General features: G+C 51.3%; 1 long non-coding RNA gene across 1 annotated transcript in view; it reads left to right on the top strand.

Annotated features, from left to right (window-relative positions):
• LOC306643083 overlaps window positions 1–11,270 on the top strand; it is a 143,581-nt gene extending 132,311 nt beyond the window's left edge. The window contains exons 4-7 of the long non-coding RNA XR_013758818.1: window positions 6,797–6,997; window positions 7,315–7,430; window positions 7,675–7,985; window positions 10,930–11,270. This is a non-coding gene — a long non-coding RNA (uncharacterized lncRNA). The remainder of the gene's footprint in view (window positions 1–6,796; window positions 6,998–7,314; window positions 7,431–7,674; window positions 7,986–10,929) is intronic.
• The last annotated feature ends 2,192 nt before the right edge of the window (window positions 11,271–13,462 follow it).

Raw genomic sequence — 13,462 nt, 5'->3', positions numbered from 1 at the left:
GATGCATTTGTTTATTTTTCTTTGAATTGACAGGGTTTGGAAACCTAGAGAGGGGGACCTTCTTTTCGGGTGGGCACTCAACAGGGACAGCATGGGTTTTGGGACCTAAGGGGCACTGAAGGGCCTGAAAATTCTGAAAAACCTCATCCATGGGTTCTATTGGAACCATTGGGGCTCCAAGGGTAACAGAAACCTGAATCTATATGGCATATGTAGTTCGTGGGTTGGGGCGGGAAGGAAGAGAAGAGAACAGGAGAAATAGATCTCCTGGCTCATTCTCTGGGGATTATTGGGTTGCCTCTTTCCCAAAAACCTTGGATCAGACTTGAATCAGACCAAGACTTTGTGTTAGGATCCAAGATACATCAGGTGAGGGATTCTTGCATTATTGGGTGAAGTCAGTCTGAAAGTGGAAGAAAGAAGCCGACCCCTAACTGATCTTTTGACCTGGTTCTATTCCACGGAGAGAAGCTGAAGCTCATCTTGACCAATATGCCTGCATTGGTGATGAAAGGGATTGAGCAGGCCTCCTCCAGAAGTCTGTCACCTGTGACTTTAGACTGGTGGCTGCACTATCTGATTTTGCCTGGGTGTCACGTGCTTCTTAAGTTTGATGCGAGATAGATTTCTAAAATGGGTATAACTCCAGAAAAAGAAGGGGGGCAGATAGTTTTGTTGGTCCGTTTCACTCTCCCTTCTAAAGAAGCCCCAGGTTGGGAACCGAAAGCTGAATCTTGATTCTCTACTTGTACTAGCAGTGGAGACTGGAGTTTTTCTGCTTCTGCTAGCAGGTGAGGACTGTGTATGGTGCAGATCTCTGTATCTAAGATGTGTTGCTCCTCTCAAATGTGAAACGAATCCTCCTATGTTGAAGCAGACCCCAGAAGCTCACTATCAATTTCTTCTTCCTGGGTTCTTTGTCATGAATTCAAAGAAAGAAATCCACAGACCAGGATGAGGCTGGCTATCTGAGTTGGCAGCTGGCGAGTCATGACAATAGGAGGAGTGTTTCTTGATTGTGTTGTTATTTGAAGTTTCAAAGGGTGCTGTGACTTCTTTCCCTGGAAGCTAGGCCTTGTACTTCTATTAAGCCAGCTATGCAGCAAGGCCATGCTGAATATTGGTCCATTCCTTTATGTAAGTGAACGAGGCACATTCCTTTATGTATCCCCTCCTTATTCTAGGTTTCTCATGTCCCTCTCCTGAACCACAAAGGAAACCAAGCATGAGCACCTGGTCAAAGATAGAACTTATGCAAGAGAACATCATGGATCCTGTGCTTCTCTTGGTGTAGTGTGGTTGGGACTGTATACCATGGAATAAGGACTGAGAGGACAGGCCCAGGAGAGGTCATGAGAAAGTCAAAGCTATGCTGAGAGAATTGGGTTACTTCCAAAGAGGGCTGTTTTGCGTTTGTTTATTTGTTTGAATGACAAGGATTACATGGAGCAAAGACAAAAAGGCCAGAGATGCGTGCTCAGAGCATTTGCGACATTGACTTTCCCTGACCCTGTTCTTCAAATTCCACATGTCTTCTGGAACTTCAGGGTGTAGTTGTGGCAATTTTCATAAGCAGGGGTGATCCATATGCTTGTAAAATGGTTCATTTCCCAGGCAGGTGGCCAGCACCAATGTAGTGAAACTTGTACACTTGCACAGCCCTCATGGTAGAAGGAGACCCCCTGAGCTTAGCTGCTTACTCCGCTGCACCTGAACCTCAAGGCAGTGGTGGAATTAAGAACATTGAGGCCACAGCTTCTGGAACTCTTAGAGAATGCCCAGCCCTCCCGGAAGAGGGATCAAATTCTTGCAGAGCAAGGTGTTCAGTGGTTTTTCCTGTGATAACAGATGCCCCTCCTTGCTGGATATGAATGACAAGTCCCACTAGATCCAACTGTGTAACCCATGTTCTTCATCATTGAGGCCCAGACCCAGATCTCCGATGTACTTTTCCACCCTCTCCATAGAAGATCATCTGGTCAGAGTTGTTTGTGTGTTGACATTCCTGCAGACCCCTCCACAGTGCCTCCTCCAGAGTCATGGTAGGCTTCAGTTTACATAGGGGCTAAAGCACTGGGCTGGGATTCCTCAGGACCAGTCACAATCCACAACCCGTGCTCCATTGCCAGCTGACCTGGCCCAACACACACCTTGCCTTTGCCTCCTCTGGGCATATCCACCACCCAATGTGGGCTCCGTGCATCCAGGACATGCTGTCATACACTAGAGACAACACCAAATATTCTACTTCAGTGTGACTTTCCCTTGAGTTCTTGATGTTGTGTATTTTGACATGAATGTTTTTGTCCTCCAGAATTCATTTGTGAATGCCCTAACCTCCAAGGTGATGGTATTTGGAGATTGTGGCTTCAGTGGTTCTTAGGATTTTAATGAGGTCATGAGGGTGGAGTTCCCATGATAGCAGTAGTGCCCCTCCAGGAGAAGGAAGGCATGCTGAAGCTCTCTCAGCCATAGGGGGTCCCAGGCAAGGCAGCCATTGTCTCAAGTCAGGAGAGCACTCACTGGACATCAAATCTGGTACCCTTTTTCTGGGACTTTCCAACTTCAGAACTATGAGAAATGAATGCCCATAGTTTCAGCCACCCAGTGTGTAGCCTTGCATAAGGCAGCCTGAGTTGAGTGAAACAGAGCACAGTGTGCCCTGGGATCAGGGCTACAGCCTGGGGCAAGGACGTGCCTCTTCACTGAAGATCCGAATGGAATGAGTACCCACTTATGAGTTCTGCATCACCTAAATATGCTAAACAAGTTCTCCAAACAATATGGTTGGGTACCTGCAGAGATCTGTACTGGTGCCTCCACCCCTGTCCCCAATACTAGTTGTGATGTTGTCTGCCATGAACAATCAGGTCTATGCAAGAAGGTGAAAATACTAAGTGAGGGACAATCGTATGGAGTCAGAGAACCAAATCCAAATACTAGCTCCTGGTGCTCCAGGAGCCTGGTCTTCCCTTGGGTCCCCTGTGTGACAGTAATGATCCCTGAAAACAAAGATTGCTACACTTACAGGGCACTGAAGGGCAACTGAGATATGGCGTATTTCGCCCCCTGGTGTGAGATGAATGTTGCTGGGGATGTAGGTCTCTTAGATTGTCCCCCATACCTCAGGACCTTCCTTCCAGTTCCCCGATATCCCAGCCTCCTTTCCCATCCCGCACTTTTTCTCTTTTCAGAGCTCAAGGAGTTTTGGGTCCCTGGGGAGAACACTCACAGGAGGAAGCAGGAAAGTGCTTCCACATCTGGATTCCGAGGAAGGTGCCTGCGGACCAGGGTCTTGAAGTGCTGTCAGCTCCACAAATTTTTGTAGATGCTCTGAGGTCCACTGGAGTCATCTGGGGGCAATGCAGCCTGGCAGGTGGGCAGTGAGCACTCCCCATGCACTGCACCTGCCCACTGGTGCACAGTCATCAGGAAGGCAATGGGGGCCAATTGGGTGGTGGCGATGGAAGGTGAAGGCCCCGGTCAGGGGTCCCCATAGTTGTAGATGCCCCCCCCCCCCCCCGGCCAGGGCAGGCACAGCAGACCTTAGGGCAGAAACTACAGTGAGTAATGGGGCAGGATGCTCCACACCCGCTCCGAAGGTCCCCGGGTACTTTCGTTGGAAGGTTCTCTGAATGTGGGCAACATTGTGAATGTGATGAGGCTCTCCTAGTCTCGGTCGTGACCCATGTTGATCAAAGTTGAATAGACCAGCCACACACAGGGCAGGGAAGCCAGCTCCTGCTGACATAAATGTTCCAGGGTAAGCAGCCTGCACCGGCGGGTTACATTGGGAGATCGGCGCAGTCACAGGTGGTGACAAGGCAGCACCCAGAGTGACATGTGTGTTGGCACAGGAGCAGAGAGAAGAAAGGGCAGGCCTCTGAAGGGAGACCTGAGAACCCCAGGCCTGAGGTTCATGCCTGGTCTTAGCATTTGAGATGGTGTGGAGGCAACATCAAGGGGAGAATGGGAGAGGGGAAATGGCGATAGGAGTGAGGTTCCCCAGTTCCTTAGTCACCAGGTATCTGAGGAGGAAAGGCAGTCATTCTCTGTGTGAATTTTAGGCTTCATTCCTCCAATCAAAAGTTATGCCCAGAGGAGTCTTGTTTCCAGTACTCTCACGATTCCCTGGACACTGTGTGTCAACAGTGACACCTCAGCTTTTCTTGAACAAAAGGCCCCTTGGCATCCTTTGCTGACAGTCGGTGGTCAGCATCCTAGGCGTCTCACTGGACATCGACTCTGCTGAGTGGCACCCTTCCTCTCAGCGTTCTCACCAACAGGGGGGAAAAAAAAAAAAAAAAAAAAACCCTTCTCCAGGGAAGTTCCAGGCACTCCAGAGTTCTACGTGAAAGTGACAAGTTCATAATTCATGGCCCCATCACCTCCTCAGCCTTCCTTTTGTTGATGCTCCTTATAAAACCTCTGTTTCTTTCCTAGCCCTGCGCAACTAAACCAAGGCGCCTGAATGAAACTTCTCCCTGTTAGAGCATGAGGAACCCTGAAGGTCACCCAGGAGCACATCCTGCCCAGAGTGTGGGTACTTCTCCCAGCACTTCTAACCACAAACACCAGTGGGGACAGATTCTGGCCCCTCAGTGTATCCATGAGCAGGATTTTTCTAAGAGAAAATATGGTGGCAAAGTCTATGAAAACCTTAGAATTCTAATTTTTGATGGGTGGTGTGTGTTATGTGAATGTCTTTCTAAAGTGTTTTCGTACTGACCTGAAGCAAAAATAGTAAGATGTGAGGAAAGAATGCCTCCTATGCTTGGCTAGCATGGCACAACCTGGCCACGATCCCAGGAAATAGGAAACTGATCAATCCTTCCCAGTGCACAGAGACCAGGAGGACCTCTTCAAGTGAGTTTCAATAAGGGTGTAGCTAACAAAGGGCATCCTACAAGGATCCTGACCCTGGGGTCACTGTCAGAAAGATAGCATTTCATTAATAGGGGGAGTGGGTCTTGCTGGTGGTATCATTTGACAATTCCCTAGTGTGCTGTGACTCCTTCCCCTGGAAGCTAGGCCTTCTCATCAGGCCACCTACTCAGGAAGACCTTGGGGATGCTGGGGATTGGTCCATCCTCACTGTCCAGGATCATTCAGGGGAGGAGAAAGAAGCTGTCTAAAAAATAGTGTCTCAAAGCTTACTTCTAGAAACCTGATTAATGGCACACAGGCTGAAGGCTCAAAAGTATCTCTCCATCGAAATGAGACAGGAGGGCCAGAAGTTCTGAACAAGTACTTTACAAAAACTCATGGGATGGCCATGGAGCATGTGTCCTATGAAGAACCATGAAGTTTGATTACACGTGACAGACCAAAACTACTTCACCTCCAATCACTTTCGTGCATGCATCAAGTCACCCCAGTTCTTTATCCTATAAATAGCACTAATATTTGGTCGCCTTGCAATTGAACCATTCTCCTTTTCAAACTTCCCTATTTTTGATGATTGGCAAACCATGTGATGTGTAGCCTCTTTTTCTTTCTCTCATTGATTTGCAGGAGAACTTGATTGCATTTGGACCAGCCATGCTCAGTATGGGTCAGGGTGGGGCCAACACTATGTAGGAGAGGGTCAGAGCACTGTGTCAGTGAGGGGTCTGTCTTGGGATGCGGTCGGGGCCTCCAGGGTTTTGGGTCCCCAGTGTGTGCATGTTGAGGACTCTAGTGGGAGTGGGAGAGGTGTGAAGGCAGGCCTTCTCCTCTCATCAGGCCACCTACACAGGAAGACTGTGGCCATGCTGGAGATGGGTCCACCCTCACTGTCCGGCATCATTCACAAGAGGACCCAGAAGCATTCTACGGGGAAAAAAAAAAAAAGAACAGAAAAGTTCCAGGCTTATTTCTAGAAACCTGATTAATGGCACAGGAGGCTGAAGGCTCAAAATCAGCTCTCTGTACAAATAAGACCGGGGGTCCCCATTTTCAACAGGTAGTTAATAAAAAATGGTGCCCCTGACTGTGATGGCCATGGTGGCTACAAACGTCACATGGTCACTTGGAGTCTTTACTTCCATGGCAGGTCCTCCACAGATGACTGCACTCTGCAGTGGCTCCAGATGGCTCCACCCCTTTGGGGCCCTTCAGTGGTCCCCAGTCTGGAGTGCAAGGAGCCCCTCCCCTAACCATGCCTAAGCAGACATACTGCAGGTATCTGAAAGACGCTGTGCATGCTGGAGCCCATCCTCTTAATTCAAATAATGTTCCTTCCCTGTATCTTGCAACCAGTCCCTGTCCCAGTTCCCTTTCTAGTGCAGTGTGTGCCTTATCAATGGTTATAGTCTGTATATTCATGATTTTCATCTCAAGTAGAGCAGCAGGTCAAGGTGATTGCACTGAAATCTAGCAAACTGAGCAGGTCACTCTGAGAACGATGAGCACAGAGAGGGACCCAGAGCTTTGGAAAACTACAGGAGCTGCTAGGTCTGGCTGTCAGATGAGTTCCAGGGAACAGTTGGAAGTTGCTGGCTTCTGGTCCCAGGAAGGCAACAGGAGAGCTGCTACCATGAGGAGCTGAGGGTCGCTAACATTCAATCTCAGGGCTAGTAACACTAAGATCTGAGAGCCACCATTCAGTCCTCAAAGCTCAGAGCTGCAAGTACCAAGGGAGATGCACTTTGCCCCTTTGTGATTTCTCTTCATATCAGGCCCTCGGATGATTTGTAAGAGAGATATTTGAAGGGACACAGATGATTAAAGGATGAAGAGACGATCCCTTAAACTGAGAGGTCTTTTCAATGGGGTGGTGAGTGGGGTCCTGGGAGTTTGTCCTGTTGTATTCCAGGATCAGTGGAAGAGCAGTCTAAATCTGGAGGCAAGACCCAGTGAATGGACACCCATGCACCCTGGGACCTGGCATCTCCAATTACCTGTTCCTTTTAGTTCTCACTGCATGAAGCCGCACAGACTCCATGGCAGAAGGCGGCAGCCTGAGGAGATTTTCCCTACAAAGCCACCTTTATTCCCATTGACACAGGACAGCGAGGTACATTTTCCCACCCAGGCTTGAACATTCCACAACTCACCTCTCAGTACCCTCCCTTTGCCCCCTCCCTGCCCCGTTTGTACCTTCCCTATACCCTCCCATTCCCTTCAATTTCCTGAGGTCCAGCAGGAACTGTCCTGTGAGAGGAGGAACCTTTGGCTCTTGGGGTGCAGTATGAAACCAGGGCGAGATCTCGTCTGAGGGACAGCCACCCCGGAGGCCACCCAGCAACAGTACTGTCCTCAGGTCCTCTTCTTCTTCTGTTGGTTGCCTGATGCGTTGAACTTCCTCTTCTGAGGCTGGCATGTTCGAAGCAGCTCCAGATCCAGATGTTGTCCTCCGGTGACCTGGAGGGGAGGCCCAGAGCAGGACATCTTCTCCACAGTGTATGAGCATCCCGTGAGAGCTCGCTTCTTGGACGTGGCAGCTGGAGGTGGTTGGTGACTGAGGCCTCCTCTCTGGGGAAGTGGGGCCTGGACTGCTTGCTCTCCTGAGCAGAGGGTTTCCATGTGAGGGCCCTGGCTCTGTGACAGTCCCCAGGGCAGCAGATGGTGCTGGGACACTAGGAGGAAATCCAGGCTTTGGAGGTCATCGTCCACACTGCAGCCATTGGCTGTCCCACGTGGCCCCCCAGAAGTAGCGGCTCTTCTAGGACCCACTGCATCTTTGTTCCCCAGGTTTACAGAGGAGGATCTTCGGTTTTGGGGAGGAAGGTTGGACCTGACCGCTGCCAGTGCAGAGGACCCATGACCACTGTGGAGAATAGCAGTGTCCTTTGGACCTAACAACTCGGGCTCTGTGGCCCTGCACTTCTTCAAGTCCTGGAAAGCCACCTCTGGGTTCCCGTTCTCCACGCCGACCTCTGGATCCACGTGATGGTCACGTTTCTCTGCATTTTGGCTGGCAGCTGCCTCGGAAGCTCTTGAGTCCTGTTGGAACATACCATGATCTAGCGGCACCTGCAGAGGTGCTTCCTCATGAGCTGAGGGTATGGGCACTGGCTAACTCTTTATGTATGACAAGGACCACAGAGGACAGGGACATTTATATTTTAGTGTAAGGTGAGAGCTGGAGGTGTCACCCATCATGGTCTCAGAGAGACAGACAGGCTCTGCTGGCCACCCTCTTGGGCTTCCTTTCAGCTTGCTCTCCCGATTCCGTCCCTGACTCTCCTGTCTCTTTCCTTTTGTCCCTCTTATATCCTATGTTCCAGAGCAGTCACACTCCGGAATCTTGTATCACAGGCAGGATGAGGATAGACAAGGTTTCTGTGAGCCATGTGAACAGAGTCCTGCACATACCTCATCCACCTGCTGTCCCTTGCACCCCTGTCCACTTGTGGCCACTCTTTTTCCTACCTACTTGTGTCCCTTTGTCTCCCAGTCTATCAGGTATCTCTCTCTGCCTTATCCACTTGGTGTGTGTCCCCAAGCCCTGGTAAACCTGGTATCTTGACCTCCGTCGTTCTACCTGGTGCTCCGTTCTCTGTGTCTGTCTTTTGATTCCGAACAAGCCCCTGTGTTTCTGGTGTCCCCGCCAGTCGTATAACCAGTGTACCTCCAGACCCTGGTCTGCTGGGACACCCTCGTTCCCCTGTCTACCTGGCCAGAGGTGAGTCCTTCCTCCTGCTCCAGCTCTTTTGTTAGGGCCAAGATATCTATATCTGGTTTGGAGGAAAGTAATTCTTCCAGGAATCGGGGGTGAATCATGGTCTCCACCTGGGAGAAGGAAAAGAGCGTGAGTGACCTTGGGAGGAAATGACCCTAAGTCAGGAAGACTTCTAGGAGAAACAGATAGCAATGATGACCCTATCCTGGTCCACACCATGGGGTTGTTAAATCCCAACCGCCAGCTGCACATATTCTCAATACCTGCACGCGGGCCTGCGCACACACAGACACATACACAAAATGCTGAAAACCTAAGGTATGAAGCTCGACCTTATGGGTCCTGAAACCTTGTAGACACCATGAGCTCAGCTCACCTTCTTGACGAAGTCTTCATCAACGTAGCTTAGAAGACTTGGGTCTGGGTATAAATCATCGTCTATTGGCTGTTGCTCCAGTTCTTCCTCTCCCAAGTTTGCAGCAAGCTCTCCTGTGAACAAGCTGGAGGGCTCCCAGGTGGTAAAGTTGGTAGGCCCCACCAGCTCATCCATGATGTTCAGGTACTCTTGGACGGCTTCAGGTGGGATCTCCTCGGGTGCCTTGGTCTTGGGTGCCTTGATAGTGCGTGCCTTGGTTTCACGTGCCTTGGTCTCAGACACCTTGGTCTGTGGCACCTTAGATTTGGCTGCTACTGAGCGAGCAGGCCGTGCCTTAAGGCTGGTCTTTCTGGAGGTGCACGCTAGGACAGGGAGGACCAGAATATTGCTTGGATGGGGGGGGGGTCCATGTTCATCCCAAACATTTGGTACAAGGCAGGATTCAGAGACCTAACCTGACCTGCCATGCACCAGGACAACCTCACCCGAGGACCCAAGGGAGGTGACGGTGTACCAGGTAGAATATCTAGCACAGCCACTTGGGAGGACATTTGGAACCACTGATAACTCCACGCACTCTGCCCACCCAGTACCCAAGTTCGGGAAAACGGTGTGTTGGTTCTTTGGGCGTTCAAGGAGAGAAAGGAACTATGTACTCGGCCCAGTCAATATGCAGTTCAGAACAAAGGGTGATGGACATCAGGTTCTGTGGGGCTGTTTTGCATGCAAGAACACATCCCCCGTAGTGAAGGAAACGTTCTATTTAGGATAACAACCTGCCTCGTCCTTGGTACCCTTTGGATACTCTCATGGGTTTCTGTGGGTATAAGGCAACCCTACCTGACTGTTGGACAACCTTAGGGACCGGGGGCTTTGGATGATCCAGCCTCTGAGGTACAGGAGGTGGTCGGGACTGGAAGACCCCGGACAGCTGCATCCTTGGATCCTCCAACTCTTCTGCAGCCTCAAATTCCATGAACCTTGGTAGGGTTTGGGTGAGGGAGGCACAGGCTGAACTGAGAAGCAGGTCAGGCATACCAGTCAGGTGCTACCTCCTACCAGGCAGGAACTGGTGTCAGGGACAGGGGGCTGTGTGCTGGAGTGGGCCGGGTCAGTCCCCGGAGATAGCTACTTCAAAGGGAGAACCACAGTGCTGGGAAACACTACCTCAACTACCCCTGAAGGGAATTAGATATGGGGGACTCAGGCAGGGCCCATAGGTGACCCTTGTTCCCGCTCTCTCCTGTCCCTACCAGGAACAACACAGATCAGATAAATGCTAGAGCTGGTCAGGGAATTGACTTCTATCAGGGAACACCAGGGTTCCTGGACCAATCCAGGGATACTGAGCTTGGGACCATGAGCCCTGGAAGGATCACGTTGGAGACAAAGGCACAGGAGAGGTCACGTGAAAGTGGAAGCTAAGCAGAACCTTGGGTTGCTTCCAATGAGGGCTGTTTCTTTTTCTTTTCGCTTGTTAGAATGGCAGGGATTACTTAGAGGAAAGCGAATAAAGACTGGGGATGTGTCCCCAGGGCTTCTGAGGTACTGGATTCCCCTGAGCATGCGCTCCCCACTGCCACCCTCTTCTGGAACATCAGGTTGAAGTAGTAGTGTCCACTTTCATGACATCTCGTCTCCCCAGTCTGCAACAAGGTGCCAGTTCCCAGGCAGTGGCCTGTGTGAGGCTAGTGCAACTTTCCCCTCTGCAGAGCCAACAAAGCAGAAGGAGTTGATGTGGCTGGGCAAGTTACCCCTCCCCATCCTGACCCCGAAGGCAGAGTTGGAATCGGGAACCTTGAGACTGGAGTTTCTGTACAGTTGCAGAGAGAATGCCTGGAGCTCCCGCTAGGAGTTGCTGCTTGGAGAGCTAGTTGCCTCTGAGCGAGCAGGAAGGTGACAGGCCCTACAAGACCCTGCTGTGTAATCCACGATCCCCCACCCCTAGGTTCTGGGCCCCAAAGCCTGGCTCACTTTTCCGCGGTCTCATAGAAGATCGTTCGATCAAAGTTGCTCGTGCGCTGCCATTCCTGCAAACCCTTCCGCAGGCCCTCCTCCACGGTTATGGTGGGCTCCCGTCGGGACAGGGACCGAAGCACTGGGCTGGAATTCATCAGGATCAGTCAGAATCCACAAGGTCACCCTCCATTCTCAGTTTTCCTGGCCCAACACGCCTCCTACCTTTGTTACAGCTGCCCCATCCTGCTCAACTCAAAAGTACTGTCACTGGGGCCCTGGGACACTATACTTCATACCAGACATTAACATCAAGTCCTCAGTGGCCTGTATGGTTTTCCTTGGATTCCTCAGTGGCATGGGGTATTATGTGGTGAACGCTTTTTACCTTCCAAAGTTCACTTGTTGAAATCCTAACCCCCAATGTGATGGGCATGGGGAGATTGGCTTTAGAGTTTTGGGGAGTTAGATGAGATGCTGAGGGTGGGGCTTCATGAGGGCATTAGTGGTCTTCTAGGAGAAGGAAGACACTCTGAAGTGACCTCAGTGTCATGTGAGGACACTGGTGAGTCAGCAGCCTTTTCAAGGGAGCAGAAGAGAGAGCCCTCATGGCACTTGGGGTCAGGCATCCTTTATCTGGGCCTCCTGGCTGCAGACTCTGAGAAATACATGCCTGTCCTTTCATCCCCCTGCTCTATGCTACCCTGGATGGCAGCCCCAGCTGACTGAGACAGTGCCCAGAATGGCCAGGGAGCAAGCTTACAAAGTGGGCTAGATGAACATCCCCATCCTGGATCCAAAGAGCGTGAGCTTCCCCATGAGTGCTGCATGATCATAGGGTCCTGAGCAGGAGTTTGGGACAATGTGTGTGGGTATCCGTAGAGTTCCATCTTGGGGCCAGCACTCCTAACCCCACTTCTGGTAGTGATGTCCTCTGTGCTGGGAACAATCAGGTCTCTGCTGGAAGGTGAAATTCCTGGGGGAGGGACGATCATATGGAGTCAGTCAGCCATCTCCGAATCCTGGCTAACGTTATGCAAGGAACCTGCTCTGGCCTTGAGTCCTCCATGTGACAGTGACGATCTTTGGAAACAAAGATTACCTGCACTCATAGGGTCGTGAGGGGCAACTGAGTCATGGCATGTTAAGTCTGCTGATGTGAGATTGATGTGAGATTGCTGGCAATGTAGGTCTCTCAGCCTGTTCCCCCACCCTCAGGACCTTCCTTCCAGGTACCCTGCATCTCAGTTTTCTTTTCCATCCTCACTTTTCTTTTCCATCCCCACTTTTTTCCCCTCAGAACTCCATGAAGAGTTCTGCAACCCTGGGGAGAACACTCACACGAGGAAGCAGGAGAGTGCTTCCACATCGGGAGTCTGAGGAAGGTGCCTGCGGACCAGGGTCTTGAAGCGCTGCCAGCGCCGGAAGTTTTCGTATGTGCTCTGAGGTTCGTTGGAGTCATCTGGTGGCACTGCAGCCTGGAAGGTGGGCAGTGCGCCCTCCCCATACACTCTACCTGGCCATTGTTGGGCATTCATTGGGAACATGATTGGGGCCACCTGGGCAAATGGTCGTGGTGCTGGAGGCCGACGGCCCAGGTAACAGGGGCCCCTGTAGTTCCGGATGCCCCCACTGGCTGAGGCAGGCACGGTGGTCCTCAGGGCAGTCGCCGGGAGGAATGGAGCAGGATTCTCCATACCCTGGCAGAAGGCCCCTGGAGCCCTCCAGTTGGGGGGTCCCTGAGTGTGGGCAATGTTCTGAATACGAGGCGGCTCTATTGGCCTCGGTTCTGGCCCACGTTGTCCAAAGCCGAACAGCCCAGCCACATATGGTTGTCCAGGGTAAGCAGACAGCACCAGAGGGTTACCCTGGGAGATGGGTGCAGCCACCCGTGGTGCCATGGGCAGCTCCCAGAATGGCTGGTGTGTTGGCACAGGGGCAGCGGGAAGAAAGGGCAGGCCTCTGAATGGATTCATGAAGGCACCTGGATTGAAGTTCATGCCTGGTCTCTGATTCAGATGCTGTGGAGGGAACGAAAAGGGAGAGAGGAGGAGGGGGAAATGTCAGCAGGATCGAGGCCCCCAGCTCTTTAGTCAGTGAAAATGTGATGAAAAAATCATAACAGCTCAGGACCCTCTGTGCAAAGATATTTGCAGTTTGCAAACATCCCTGAGTGGATTGCATTGTGTTTCCTTAGTCGTAGTTACACCCAGAGAAAACTTGTTCCCAGTTTGCCAGGATTCCATGAACACTGTGGACCCTCAGATTTCCCTGCCTCTGAGAGGCCCCTGGCACATCCTTTGCAGACAATCTGTTGCCCTCCTGGGGCATTCCCTAGAAATGGTTCAGTTTGACTGTGCTCAGTGGCACCATGCCCCTCCGCATGCTCGCCAACTGGAAAGGGACCTAATCCAGGGCAGTTCCAGGCATTCCAGGGTCATGTTGCAGGTGGCGATTTCGAAGATTATTGACCCATCACCTCCTTAGCCTTCCTTTTGCTGACTCTGCTTGCATACCCCTCCACT

This window comes from Sciurus vulgaris (assembly GCF_902686455.1).
Source record: "Sciurus vulgaris genome assembly, chromosome: 13".
In the NCBI taxonomy this organism is placed as follows: Eukaryota; Metazoa; Chordata; class Mammalia; order Rodentia; family Sciuridae; genus Sciurus; species Sciurus vulgaris.
Note: the sequence above shows the minus strand (reverse complement) of the source record. Positions and strands in the feature narration are given on the sequence as shown.